Below are 15,272 nucleotides of genomic sequence, written 5' to 3' on the forward strand. Positions count from 1 at the left end.
GAATCATTTATACAGAAAGTAACACAACATTGTAAATTAACTGTACTTCAATAAAAATTTTTTAAAAAAGAAAATTAATCAGTGTAATCTACAGTGTTAAGAGGCTAATGAATAAAATCATAGGATGATACCAATGAACAAAGAAAAAGCATATGACAGAATTCAACATCAATTCATGATTTTTTAAAAAATCTCAGAAAAATAGGAATAAAAAAGAACATACTTAATTTGAAAAAGAGCATCTACAAAAAAAACCAAAAAACCTACAACTAACATTATACTTAATGATGAGAAAATCACTGCTCTGCCCCTAAGATTGAGGAAAAGGCAACTCTTACTTAATACAGTGCTAGAAGTTCTAGCCAATGCAGTAGAACAAGAAAAGAAATAAAAGGTATACAGATTAGAAAGAAACAAAATAAAACCATACCTATTTTCAGATTACACAGAACATCCCAAGGAAACTACAAAAAAAAAAAAAAAAAAAAACTCCCAGATTAACAGAATTCAGCAAAGTTGCAGGATACAAGATAAACATATAAAAATTAGCTGTACTTCTAAATACTAGCAATGAAAACAAGGACATGGAAATTAAAAACACAACATCATTTACAATCATGAAAAAATGGCATATTAGGCATAAATGTAAGAAAGATCGTTTATGCTGAAAACTATAAAATGCTTGTGAAAGAAATTAGGGAACTAATAAAAAAGTAATAAATAATTGTGCTCATGGACAAGACTCAACAAAATAATAATGTCTATTATTCCCTAATGAATACACTAACTCAAGAAGATCCCTGTTAAATTCTTTTAAAGACTTTTGTAGACACAGACACAAATATTTTTAAATGTATATGGAAAGACAAAGCTAAACCACCTTTGAGAGATAACAGAATGGGAGAAATCAGTCTACTGAATTCAAGACAAGGTCTGTATAGTCAAAGCTATGGTTTTTCCAGCAGTAATGTACAGATGTAAGAGCTGGAGCATAAAGAAGGCTGAGTGCCAAAGAATTGATGCTTTCGAATTGTGGTGCTAGAGAAGACTCTTGAGAGTCCCTTGAACACCAAGGAGATCAAACCAGTCAATCTTAAAGGAAATCAACCCTGAATATTCATTGGAAGGACTGATGCTGAAGCTGAAGCTCCAATACTCTGGCCACCTGATGTGAAGAGCCGACTCACAGGAAAGATTTCCCTTTCCTTTGATGCTGGGAAAGATCAAAGGCAGGAGGAAAAGTGGGCAAGAGAGGATGCTGCTGCTGCTGCTGCTGCTAAGTCACTTCAGTTGTGTCCAACTCTGTGTGACCCCATAGGCTCCGCCATCCCTGGGATTCTCCAGGCAAGAACACTGGAGTGGGTGGCCATTTCCTTCTCCAATGCATGAAAGTGAAGTTGCTCAGTCGTGTCCAACTCTTCGTTGACCCCATGGACTGCAGCCTGCCAGGCTCCTCCATCCATGGGATTTTCCAGGCAAGAGTACTGGAGTGGGTTGCCATTGCCTTCTCCAAGAGAGGATGAGAGGACTGAATAATATCACTGACTCAATGGACATGAGTTTGAGCAAACTCCAAGAGATGGTGAAACACAGGGAACCCAGGAATGCTGCAGTCCACAGGGTCACAAAAAGTAGGACACAACTTAGCTACTGAATGACAACACAGAGCTACCCTAATCAAGACTGTGTGGCATTAGAGAGACAGACATACAATTCAATGGAACAGAATAGATAACACATGAATAGACCCACACAAAGATGCCCAAATGATTTTTGATTAAGCAATTCAATGAAGGAAAAATAACTTTTCAACAAATGGTGCCAGAGCAATAAGGAAAAAAAAGTGAACCTCAAGTCATGTTTCAACACCTTAACTGAAACAGTTCATTCAATTATATGTGCAACCTGAAACTATAAAGCTTTCAGGGAGAAAAAAGCATTTTAAAAAATCTTCAGAATTCAGGGCTAAACAGTTATTAAACTTGACACCAAAGACATGATTTCCAACTGGAAAAATTTATAAACTGAACTTCAAAGGGTGAAAAGGTAAGCCACAGATTGAGAGAAAATATTTGCAAACCACTGACAAAGGACTTGTATCTAAGATATTGTATATAAAGGACTCTCAAAAATTAACAACAAAAATCCAATTAGTAAATGGGCAAAAGACATGAAGAGACTTTCACTGAGGGAATACACAAGTGACAAATAAACACGTCAAAATATGTTCAATCTTACTAGCCATTCTTGTTGTTCAGTCACTCAGTCATGTCCAACTCTGCGATTAGGGAAAAGCAAATGAAAATCACAGTGAAGTACCATTACATACTTACCAGAATTACTAAAATAAGAAATGGTACCAACACCAAAATGTGGGCAAGGATAAGGAGAAACTGAATCATCCTTTCAGTACTGGTAGGAATGTAAAATGGTACATTCTCTCTGGAAAACACTTGAGCAACTTCTTAAACCAGGTGAATATCATACAGCCCAGCAACTGCACTCCAGGACTTTTATACCAGAGAAATGAAGTAATATCATTACAGGAAAACCTGCACACAAATGTTAGCAACAGCTTTATTCAACTAGATGTTCTTCAGCAGGTGAATGAGTCAACAAACTATGGCACATTCATATCACAGAATACTACTTGGAAATAAAAAAGGAATAAAAAAGAACTATTTGGACATGAAACAACCATGATGAATCTCCAGAGAATTATGCTGAGTGATAAAAGCCTATCTGAAAAGGTCACATAATATATAATTCCATTCATAGAATATCCTTGAAAAGACAAAATATAGAAGTGGGAGAAGAGATTAGTGGTTGCCAGAGGTTAAGAAGGCAGTGGGAGTAAGGAGAGTAGAGGAAGTTACAAAGAATAACATAAAGGATCCTTGTGATGACAGACATACTCTACATCTGACTATAAAGATGTCAATATCATAGTCATGATATTGTACTAAAATTTTGCAAGCTGTTAACTTTGGGGAAAACTGGATCTCTTAAACAGGATCTCTCCACATTATTTATTACAACTGTATATCAACCTACATTTATCTCAAAACGAAAAATTAAAATTTTTAAAAAGGAAAGAAAAAAGACAAATCACAAGGCCACAAATGAGGGAAGAGAGCATTCACGTACATGAAAGTGATTTCAACTGTTTTTTAAAGACAGAAAATATGGGAATAGTAATTAAATCTGCAAGATGGAGAAAGCCATAATAAAAAGTACATGAAATAACAAGGATACAGAATGAGCTAATTTACCTATAAGATACCAAAGAGCTTATGCCTCAGGTTATGAGTAGCAGTAAAATATTGGCTAAAAATAGAGATAAAAAACAAGTTGTACCTTGGCCATCTCCCCAAAAGAAACCGCTATCAGAAGTGGGGTGCTATCATAATGAAAACCTGAACAAGTTGCATTTTCTTAGTCACCATTCTGTAGGCAACGATAAACTTCTTATTAGAGAATGAAAAGATGATGATCCACTTTTAGCGACTGAAAAAATAGTTACAAAATCTGTTGATGGCTATAATTCAGAAAGCAGATCACACACATGATGACTTGAAAACTGTTTGGGGAACAACTGGAAAATGAAACTTTATTTTTTTTTTTGCTATTATTTACTATTGGCTGTTGCTAGCAAAAACCAAAAATATATTTGGTTACTGGTACTCTGAATCGACTAGAAATATCTTTACTGCTGACATGGAGAAAGTTTTAGTGGTCTGTATAGAAGATCAAACTAGCCACATTTTCTTAAGCCAAAGCCTAATCCAGATAATTAATGAGGCTGCTACACTAAATGAGAGATTTTCAATGAAGATGAAACAGCATTATATTGGAAGAAGATGCTATCCAAAACTTTCATAGCTAGAAGGAAGTCAATGCCTGGTTTCAAAACTTCAAAGGACAGACTCACTCTTATTAGAGACTGCAACCCACTCCAGTATTCTTGCCTGGAGAATCCCAAGGACGGTGGAGCCTGGTGGGCTGCCGTCTATGGGATCACACAGAGTCGGACACGACTGAAGTGACTTCACAGCAGCAGCTGGTTACTTTAAGTTAAAGCCAATGCTCAATTATGAAAATCCAATGGTCTCTATGAATTATGCTAAGTCTACTCTGCCTGTGCTCTATAAATGGAACAACAAAGGCCCGGTGACAGCACATCGCTTCACAGCATGTTGCTAAATATTTCAAGCCCACTACTGAGACCCAAAGTCCAGGAAAAGAGATTCCTTTCAAAATATTACTGCTCATTGACAACGTACTTGGTTACACAAGAGCACTAGGGGAGATATACTGTAATGAGATTATTGTATTGTTTTCATGACCATTAACACATCCATTCTGCAGCTCATAGATTAAGGAGTCATTTTGACTTTCAAATCTCATTATTTAAGAAATACATCTCAAAAAAAAAGAAAGAAATACATCTCAGAAGGCTACAGCAGCCATAGATAGTGATTCCTCTGCTACATCTGGGCAAAACTGAAAACCTTCTAGAAAGGATCTCATCATTCTAGACATCACTAAAAACATTCATGATTCATGGAAAGAATTAACAGGCATTTGGAAGTTGATCAACTTTATCAAAATTAAGGAGAGTTTGGAAGTTGACATGTGTTTCCCAGGTGCACTAGTGGTGGAGAACCAACCTGCCAGTGTAGAAGATGCAGAGACAGGGGTTCGATCCACAAGTCAGGAAGATCCCCTGGAGAAGGAAATGGCAACCCATTCCAGTATTCTTGCCTGGGAAATCCCATGGACAGAGAAGCCTGGAAGGCTGTAGTCCCTGGGGTTGCACAGTCAGACATGACTGAAGTGACTTAGCACACATGCATGACAAAACTTTAATGAAAGAGTTACTTTTATGGATGAGCAAAGAAAGTGGTATCTTGATATGGAATCTACTCCTGGTGAAGATGCCATTGAACTGCTGAAATGACAACAAAGGATTTAGAAGGTTATATACACTTAGTTAATAAAGCAGTGGCAAAGATTTAAGAGGATGGACTCTAATTTTGAAAGAAGTTCTGCTGTGGATGAAATGTTATCAAACTGCACTGCATGCTACAGAGAAATGGCTCATGGAAGGAAGAGTCAATCAAAGCAGCAAATTTCATTGCTGTCTTATTTTAAGAAACTGCCACAGCCACTCCAACCTTCAGAGATGCCTCCATCTTTGTCAGCTGCAGCCATCAACATCAAGGCAAGACCCTCCACCAGGAAAAAGACTGTGAGTCACTGCAGGCTCAGATGATGATAAGCACATTTTAGCGATACGTTATTTTTAAATTAAGGTATGTAAATTGTTTTTAGACATAGTATTATGAGTATGCTCTTGCATACTAACAGATTACAGCATAGCATAAACATAATCTCTATGTGCTTTGGGAAACCAAAAAAAAAAATGTGATTTGCTTTATCTCAACATTTCCTTTATTGCTTTGATCTAGAATCGAACCCACAATATGTCCAAGGTATGCCCATACTTTGAACTGAGAATGAAACAGTTTGGGGACCAGAATGGATAACTAAAGAAAAGTCAGTGCTACTTACCCACTACACTGTTCCCTGTTCCTGGGCAAATTAGAAGACTACATTTGCCAGTCTCACTTGCAACTATGTTAGAGGTAACATGGCTGATTTCTGACCAATATAATATAGGAGGAATAACACTAGCCACTTCCAGACCTGGCCTTTAAAAACATTCATTGAGCTCCTCCAGCTCTCTTCTATTGCCATCTTGAAAGTTGGATGGCATGGCTACAGAGGGAGGAGTTAAATCCAACTTGTGTTAGACTTTGCATGACAAAAAATATTTTGTTGCTATTGTTGCTGTTGCCACAGCACAGGCCAGCACTTTCAAAAATGCTGCTGCAAATAAGTCATCTTGTTCTGATGCAGGTCCAGGATGTGGCCTGAGATCCTACATCTTGAACAACCACTGAGATGATACCAATGTGGACGGTCTACGGAATACTCCGTGAGGAGCAAGAGCTTTCAACTACCAAGACGAATACACAGTGGGAAAACAGATGATTCTCTGGAGAAACTGAAAGACCCAGAGAAAAGGCCTCCCACAGAGATGGAGCAGTAAGACTCACATTAAAGCAAGATGATGAAAGGCTTTACGAGGAAAAATATCCAGAAGAGTATAGAGACTGACAGGAAAGGTGATATTGTAGATGATGTGATACAGCATCTGTTAAAAGTAATAATTTGTCTATGAGAAGGTACATGAAAAATGTGATGTATGTGAAAAAGTGAGGTAACAACTCTACTTTGCCGACAAAGTCAAAGCTATGGTTTTTCCAGTGGTCATGTATGGGTGTGAGAGTTGAACCATAAAGAAAGTTGAGTGCTGAAGAACTGATACTTTTGAACTGTGGTGTTGAAGACTCCTGAGAGTCCCTTGGACTGCAAGGATATCCAAGCAGTCCATCCTAAAGGAAATCAGTGCTGAATATTCACTGGAAGGACTGATGCTGAAGCTGAAGCTCCAATACTTTGGCCACCTGATGTGAAGAACTGACTCACTGGAAAAGACCCTGATGCTGGGAAAGATTGAAGGCAGGAGGAGAAGGGGACAATAGAGGATGAGATGGTTGGATGGCATCACCAACTACATGAGTTTGAGCAAGCTCTGGGAGTTGGTGATGGACAGAGAAGCCAGGCGTGCTACAGTCCATGGGGTCTCAAAAAGTTGGATACAACTGAGCGACTGAACTGAACTGAAGAAAGGAAATGTAGTCACAGACTACAATTTGGCTCTATAGTTAAAAAAAGAATTTAGTCAGTGACTAAATACTAATTACTGATCTCAATAAAAATAGGACTATAACCATAATTGAAGTGGAGAAAAGGTAAGTAAGGAGAGTTCAAGATGCCTACATTCTCAAAACAGGACAGCAATGCATAACATTTAAAGTTGATAAATCATTAACAGTGAGATAAGCATTAAGTTATGGAATATGGAGGTAACCACCATAACAAACAAGAAAACAAAAGGTACCTCTGTTTTTCATTACAAGCATTTATTCTTACTATTTTTAAATCATATCCAGGTATTACTGTGATAAAAATTTAAACATTAATTTTAAAATGCAGAAAAATAAAGAGATTGGCAATAGATAGTATGGGCAAAGAAATGGGGAAAAGATAAACATTATCAGGGGAAATGCAGATGAAATAAAAACTGAGACAACTACCACTACTCAATTTAAATCCCTTTAACCAGACAATTCCACTTTTAGCATTCTATACTACAAGAACACTCCCACAAATATTCAAAGACTTTTACACAAGAATGGTCAGTGCAATACTGTTAAAAAAGAGAAAAATCAGAGCATACTAAATATCTACTATTAATAGGGGAAGAGTTGAATTAATTACAAATAAATGTACCCAACCTGGGGGCTTCCGAGGTGGCGCTAGTGGGAAAAAACCCACCTGCCGATGCAGGAGACACAAGAGAAGAGGGTTCCATCCCTGGGTCGGGAAGATCCCCTGGAGGAGGGCATGGCAACCCACTCCAGTATTCTTGCCTGGACATGAACAGAGGAGCCTGTAGGGCTACAATCCATGGGGTCACATTGCATCAGACACAACTGAAACGACTCAGCATGTACTCACCCATCCAACTTGATTTCAGCCTTCTAAGACAAAAAGCAGATCACCCAAGCAAGCTGAACTCACTTCTGACCTACAGAACTACGAGATTAAAACACGTCTTGGTTTAAGCCTCTGAAGTTTGTGTAATTCATTAGAGTTCAATAAAAAACAAATACTTCTAGAAAAGCTGAAGAAATGCATTACCCTACAACCCAGCAGCTATGGTTAGAAGTAATTATATATTCAGAGAAAGTCTCGTCCGTGTGCACCAGAAGACACACACAAAATATTCACGTCACCACTGCTCATGACAAAAAGAAAAAATCAACAACCTATTCATTCATTAAAAGTGCAAAGGTAAAATGGTGGAATATTCATATAAAATAATGTAATACAACGATGAAACATCAATGACCTACAACCACACATGAAAATAAAGACGAATATCAAGTCATATTATGTAGAATAAGAAAGCAAGTGACAAAAATGTACACTCAGTATAATTCTAATTAGTAAGTTCAACAGTGCATGGATAGAAACAACATAGCTTAGAGATGCACATGCGGTAAAACTATTTTAAAAAAAGAAATAATAAACACAACTCTTAAGAGTAGCAGTCATGTCTGTGGGGAAGTAAGAGGATGGGGTGAAGGGAAGACCAAGGGATACTGAAGGTAACGTAAGGTTTTGGTCTTAACTGGCACTGATTACAGAGTAATAGTGTTTAAATTCTAAAATACAGTTTAGAATTATTACAACGTTTATTCAGTATTTAAAGGACAAAATCATCCAGGAATAAAATGTCTACATGACAAAAAACAATCTTTTCTTTTGTCAAGATAAGTTCATTGAAAAAATAATTCAAATAATAATAAAAGTTCAATCATTTTTTAATCACCTAAAATTCCACCATCAAGACACAATTGGTAACAATTTGAACATGCTTCAGGACATTTCATGTACATGTGTTTACACATTAAAGTATTTTAAATAAAATCATTACATATACACAAATATATTTGCTTAGTCTATAAATGCTGTTTAGACCCTTGCTTTTTAAAAATCAAGTGTATTAAATTACACTTTACATGAAATGAACCCATATTAAGTGTTGGAAAAGCTTTGACAAAAGTGTATGTAGTGTAACAACTACCTACTCAAAATTCAGACAAAACATTTTCATTACCACAAAAAGTTCTTTCCTGTACCTCTGCAGTCAATTCCCTCACCTCTGATTGCAAGCAATCATTAATCTGCTTTATTATAGATTAGTTTTGCTGGCTTAGGATCAACATGAATGGAATTATACAGTATGCATTCTTTTGTGTGGGGCTTTTGTTCAGCGTAAAATTTACACTATCAGTAGTTCCCTTTATACTACTGAGTAATACTTCATTTGTATATTCATTAATAGATATTGGCCTATTTCCAGTTTTGATCTCTAACACTGAGGTGTAAGTCATTTGTGATATTAAGTTTTTATTTTATAATCAGGGATAGAATTGCTGGACCATAGCATATGTATAACTTTAACAGAAAATTGTCACACTGTTATTCAAAGTTTCTGTACACACTCCTACTAGCAATTTATGCAAGTTTTAGTTGCTCGGTGTCCTGACCAACACTTGCTATTGTCAGTCTTACAAATTTTAACCACTTCTGTAGGCAAACAGCTGTTCATTTTTATTTGCATTTCCATAAATGACTAGATACGTTTAGAATTTTTAAAGTGCCTATCAAAAAATTTAAATATCTTCTTTCGTGAAGTGTCTGTCTAAATCTTTTACCAATGTTGTGATTTGGGCATTGTCTGCCTTCTTATTATTGATTATTGTTGTTGATTAGTCACTAAGTCATGTCCGGCTCTTTTGTAACCTCATGGACTATAATCTGCCAGGATCCTCTGTCTATAGGATTTTCCAGGCAACAATACTGGAGTGGGTTGCCACTTCCTTCTCCAGGGGAATCTTTCCAAACGAGGGATCAAACCCATGTCTCCTGCATTGGCAGGTGGATTCTTTACCACCAAACCACCAGGGAAGCCCATTATTGATTATGGAAGTCCTTTACATACACTGGATAAAGGTTCTTTGTCAGATATATGAATTGCAAATATTTGTTCCTAACTGGAGCATATGTTTCCCTTTTCTTAAAACAGTACATGTGTACATGCTCAGTCGCTCAGTAGTGTCTGACTCTTTACGACCCCATGGACTGTAGCCCACAAGGCTCCTCTGTCCATGGGATTCACCAGGCAAGAACACTGGAGTGGGTTGCCACTTCCTCCTCCAGGGGATCTTCCTGACCCAGGGATTGAATCTTCGCCTCCTGCATCTCCTGCACTGGCAGGCAGATGCTTTATCATTGTGCCACCTAGGAAGCCCTAAAACAGTACAGAAAGTTTAAATTTTAAAGTACAGAAGCTTTTAATTTTTATTAAGCCTAATTTAACATAAAAAATTTTATAGCTAGTGCTTTAATTTGTATCATGTATATGACTGAATGTTTACTCCTCACACTGGAAACAAAATATGGATATCTGCTTACCACTTCTATCATCATACTGGACTTGAGGTTCTAGCCAGGTTTAGCCACTCAGGCAAAAAAGAAAAAAAGAGAAAGGCAGGAGGGAAGGCAAGAAGTAATGAGCAGAAATGAATTAGTAAAACTGTCTTTATTCAATGATTATATACATAGGAAATCCTGAAAAACGGACCTAAAGACTACCAGAAATAATAAGTGAATCTAGAAATGCTGTGAGATACAGAGGAAATATACAAAACCAATGCATTTTTACATATTAGCAATGAAAAAGTGGACAATTACTTTTTAAATCCATTTATAATGACATTAAAAATCATAAAATATTAAAGATATAAATTTGACAAAATATGTATAGGACCCGCATACACTAAAAAACAAAAAACAACATGTTGCAAAATATTAAAGAATTAGATAAATGACAGATTGGGAAATTCACTATTAAGATAGCAATTTTCTACAAATTGATCCAGAAACTCAAGGCAATTGTAATTGAAATTCCAAGAAGTTTTTGAAACTAACAGGCCGATTTAAAAATATTTATGAAAATACATAAAACCAAAAATATCTGAAATAGTTTTGAAAATAATGAACAAAGTTGGAGGATTTATACTGACCAATTTCAAACCATACATAAAGCCACAGTAAGGCAGACAGTGTGGTACTGACATAAGGACCTAACAAATCAAGAGGAGACAGAGTCCAGAAACGAACCACACACATGTATCGTCAGCTAATTTCCAACAGAAATGAAATTCAGTGGACAAAGGATGGAGAAATTCAATAGAGAAAGGATAATCTTTTCAACAAATAATACAAAAACAACTGTGTATCCATAAAGGAAAATAATGAACCCAAACCCATACCTCACACCACACACCTCTATCAGCCCCCCAAAATAGATCACAAATTTAAATATATGAATATATGACCTAAAACCATAAAGCTTTCAAAAAGAAAACATACATGAAAACTTCTACGTTCTACATTTTTCATACAATATCTCAGGTATCTTTTAATGTTAATAAATATAAATCTTTTGCATTTTTTAAAAAGTAAGAAAAATATAGAGAAAATCCTTAAAATTTTTTGAAACATGTCTTCATTTAAAATAAAATTTCAAAACTCACTGTGAGTTCCTCATTCACATGGTTTCATGAGTGACATATTTCATAAACATTTTCCCAAACAGCTACACTGACATCTGAAGGTCTTTGTGATAACAGAGATACACACTGAAGCAGCGCCATGCTAATAAACTTAACGCAGATGACAAGTATCACAGTGAATCAAAAACTACATGTAAACAAAATTATCAACTATTTTCAATCCAACAATGTGTATGCTTTGTAGAACTGAGAAGATGGATTCCCCTGCCCTTTCCAGCATCTTCTCACCCTTCTGTAAGCCTGTCTTCTTGACCCCACCATGACTCAGATTAAATACCACCTCCTCCGGGAAGTTCTGCCATTCAATCTAACCTGTTGGGTACTGATCCTCCTCTCAATTTCCACAACATTTGTATCACTTCAAGGTCCTCATCACATTTATCCCTAGATTGCACGTGATTAAACTCCTCTATCAGATTAAGCACCCGAGGAACTAGAACACTGATCACATGAGCCTGGCTCAAAGGCGACACTCATGCTTTTGCTGTTAATTGGCTACTAAATGAAAACATGAATTAGAAACTTCAGGAATTTCAAAGTGAGTTAAGCAGAGAAACTAGATCCAGCCTAGCCAGGATTGTTTTTTTTTTTTCATTCTCAAAAATGAAGACTTAAAAATTATATTCCTTGAAAAAGAATTTCAACATTGAAACTCTTCAAAATAAAACAAACACAAAATTGATAAACAGTTAAAACTACATGTCTAGAGTGCCTGTACTGGTCACTTCCATACTCACAGGCAGCCAAAGCAAAAGGCCTAAGGACTTCCTGAAGGATTATTTACTGTTGGAGCAGTCCACTGCTTTGGAAAATGTCTTCAAGTCAGTCAGATAACTGGAGAATAAGTGGGATTGTAAAGTACTTCTTCTAGGAAAAAAACAGTATATATCACTTCATGACCCAGTTTTGTTGCTTTTAGAAATTCTGGCAATTTTTTTTCCTTTTAGTTATTTAAACTGTTTACAACCAAGAACATAAACCTAAATAGTATGCGATTACAGCAGAAAGGGAATTGCTACATGTGGGGTGGGGGTGGAAACCAATTAGAAACAGAGCAATTCTTCAAGAACTAGACACTGCTACTGATAACAAACAAGGGGTCTTGACTGCTTGAATCAATTCACCCCTGTCTATGCATCTATAAAATCTTCCTGGAACTAATTTAAAGAAGACAAAAATGTTGGAGCTAAGGTTGCCAGATTTAGCAAATAAAAATACTGACCCAAGTTAAGTTTTAGATAAACAATGAATTTTTAGTAAAGCAAGCCCTATGCAATACTTACATTAAAAACTTACCCATTGTTTACTGAAATTCAAATTTAACTGGGTGTCCTGTATTTTATCTGGCAACCCTAAGGGAAGCCAAAATCAGTCCAATTTCCTCACTTAGTAGCAGAAACTATGACCATAAGAAGGGAAGTGACTTGCCTAAACTTAAGCCAAAGATCAAGGAAGTGAGTTTGCTTTGAAAAGAGAACACACAAATCTAGGAGAGTCACCTTGGGTTCCACTTATGGTCCACTAGACCTCCAATTTTCATACACCTCACTGAAGCACCAGGCAGACAAGCTCTCAACTATGGTTTTCACTTTTAATAACAAACTGTGAATTTTAATACACTTACCAACTTTAGTCTTCAAAAACAAATTAGGAGGGCTTCCCTGGTGGCTCAGTGGTGAAGAATCTGCCTGCCAATGCAGGAGACACGGGTTTGATCCCTGGTCCGGGAAGATCCCACATACCACACAGAGCAACCAAGCCAGGGTGCCACAACTATCGAGCCTCTGCTTTAGAGCTCCGGAGCTGCAACTACCAAGCCCACGCGTTGCAACTACTGAAGCCCTACTGAAGCCCATGCGCCCTAGAACCTGGGCTCCACAAGAGGTCACTGCAATAAGCTCCCATACTGCAACTAGAGAATAGCGCCCCCTCACTACAACAAGAGGAAGGCCACCTGCAGCAACGAAGACCAGGCACAGTCGAAAGTAAATAAAACAAACAAAAAAGAATGGATAAACAACAACACAACGACAAAATAATAGGAAACTATTTCTCTTGGCTTAAAAAAAAAAATCCTCCTGGAAATCTTTTTGCCTACACACCACCATCTCAGATTCTGTTTATGTTCCCTCACTACATGAAACAGGATCTTCTTTTCTCCCAAACACAATTCTCTCACAATCCAAAATTCTCTTGCCCCAGGGTTCCAAATTTGGAAATGTGTTCACATTAGTCCATGGCTCTAACGATTTTAGTTCCTCTACTCTCCCAACTTTCCTATTTTTCAGAGGAAATAGCCTAGTGCATTCAGCTGGTCTCAAATAGAAGTCTTTCAAAGTCCTCCATTCCCATTCTGTGCTCAAGCAGCTAAACCAGCAAAAAGGCACGAGGTCTCACTATCACAACATGCTTCCTTTTCCGGGAGAGGGATGCAACAAAAGATGGAAAGAGAAAGGTCTTTCTAGGAAATTTGGGGGCCTTGTTCCACTATATATGGGGAACATACTACATGACATAGGGTTGGACAAAATCAAAGGAAAAAACAGAAAACTTCATATACTCATTACAGTCATCTTCCCGATCCCATCAAATTAACAATTACATAAAACAGCCACTCTATAACAGCACTTTTCAACCTGGGATCTCTGGGGGCCTTAGGGGTAGTGGGAACCGGGGAAGGGGGAGGAAGACAGTAGGCAGGTAAAGATTTTGCTTTTGACATATCAGGGTCCCAAACAAGACTTTAAGAAAGAAGGTTCCGTTGCATTCCTAAAAGCCTGGGGGGGGGGGGGGGGAAGAAACATAAACCATTATGACTTTCTCTAAGTTTTCCATTAAAAACTTCACCCTAGTGAACAACAATCCAAATTGTGTCGGATGAAAAACTGAAAGTCAAACAGAAATTCAGAAATCGAAGGACAAACCACCTATCCTTTCTCTCTGGCAGCTGCCAATGTATGCAAGTCTCTCTCGAGATCACACACGTCAGAAACGGAAGGTCCTCACAAATTATATAGTCCAGACTTGCATTTTACAGATGTGGGAACTCAGGCCGAGGGGAGGGCTGACTTGCCCAAGGTCTCACAGCCCGTCGGGGGCAGGACTTCAATTGGGACTCCACGTCGGCAGCCCTGGGCCCTCAGCTCCCGATGGCTCCTGAGGCCCCCAGCTTGGCCGGATCCAAGGACGCTAGAGAGCCTGGGCGGAAGAGCCCACATCCCGGGGTCGCTGCCTACTTGCGACCGGCTCCGCGCCGGGCCGTGGCCCAGGGTGGTACGGAGTGCCGACCTCGACGGCCGCCCCCGACCCGCCCACCTGTCGCGGACCACACAGTCGGCAGCCACACCCCCTGCCAGGGCCAGGGGTTCGGCCGGCCTCGACGGCGCCTGGCACCGGCTGCTGCGCGCGGCGCGGGGTACGCCGGCCTGAAGGCCTTAGGAGTTACCTCAAGTGGGCGCTGAGCTCGCGGCAGGGCCGCCCCCGCCGGCCTGGAACATGCCGGAGACGCGGACGCAGCAGACGCTGCAGCTCGGCCACCGCAGCGCCTGTTTACACCCCTCCGCGGGAGGACGCCGACTGGCCCGTCACGTGATGCATACGTCACGTGCTCGCCCAGGGTGGGGCGGAGGCGTTGCCCAGCGACGACGGCGCTCTAGGGGCGGGAGATTGGCGACCACAAGGTTCCTCGGTGCTACCCCTTCACCTGCGTCTGTACAGAGTCGACCAACGACACGCCCTGACCGACCCGGCGAGGAAAAGGAAAGTCTCCCGCCACCCGGCTTCTTCGTTTAGTGACCTCTGGGGCTGACTGCGTGTATTATTCGTGTCTTGGATGGGGGAGGGAATTCCGTCCGGCTTCAAGATGTTGAACTTGGAGAGAAAAATGGAAAATACTGCCTTACCTACCCAAAGCTAGCGAACAAACGGAGAGCA

General features: G+C 38.9%; 1 protein-coding gene across 23 annotated transcripts in view; it reads right to left on the reverse strand.

The window, feature by feature from the left end:
- Window positions 1–14,922, reverse strand: part of MARCHF8 (membrane associated ring-CH-type finger 8) — a 105,668-nt gene extending 90,746 nt beyond the window's left edge. For 8 of the 23 annotated variants that reach the window (XM_081560686.1, XM_081560623.1, XM_081560797.1 and 5 more), the window contains exon 1: window positions 14,785–14,922. The gene's annotated coding sequence lies outside the window, so the exon portion shown is untranslated. Of the gene's footprint in view, window positions 1–12,076; window positions 12,207–12,635; window positions 12,692–12,963; window positions 13,028–14,266 lie in introns of those variants that run through there. The other 15 variants (XM_081560729.1, XM_081560836.1, XM_081560845.1 and 12 more) reach the window with 15 other exon arrangements.
- Between the last annotated feature and the right edge of the window lie 350 nt (window positions 14,923–15,272).

The sequence above is a fragment of the Giraffa tippelskirchi genome, chromosome 2, assembly GCF_054371585.1.
Source record: "Giraffa tippelskirchi isolate mGirTip1 chromosome 2, T2T-mGirTip1v1.2.pri, whole genome shotgun sequence".
NCBI classification, from domain to species: Eukaryota; Metazoa; Chordata; class Mammalia; order Artiodactyla; family Giraffidae; genus Giraffa; species Giraffa tippelskirchi.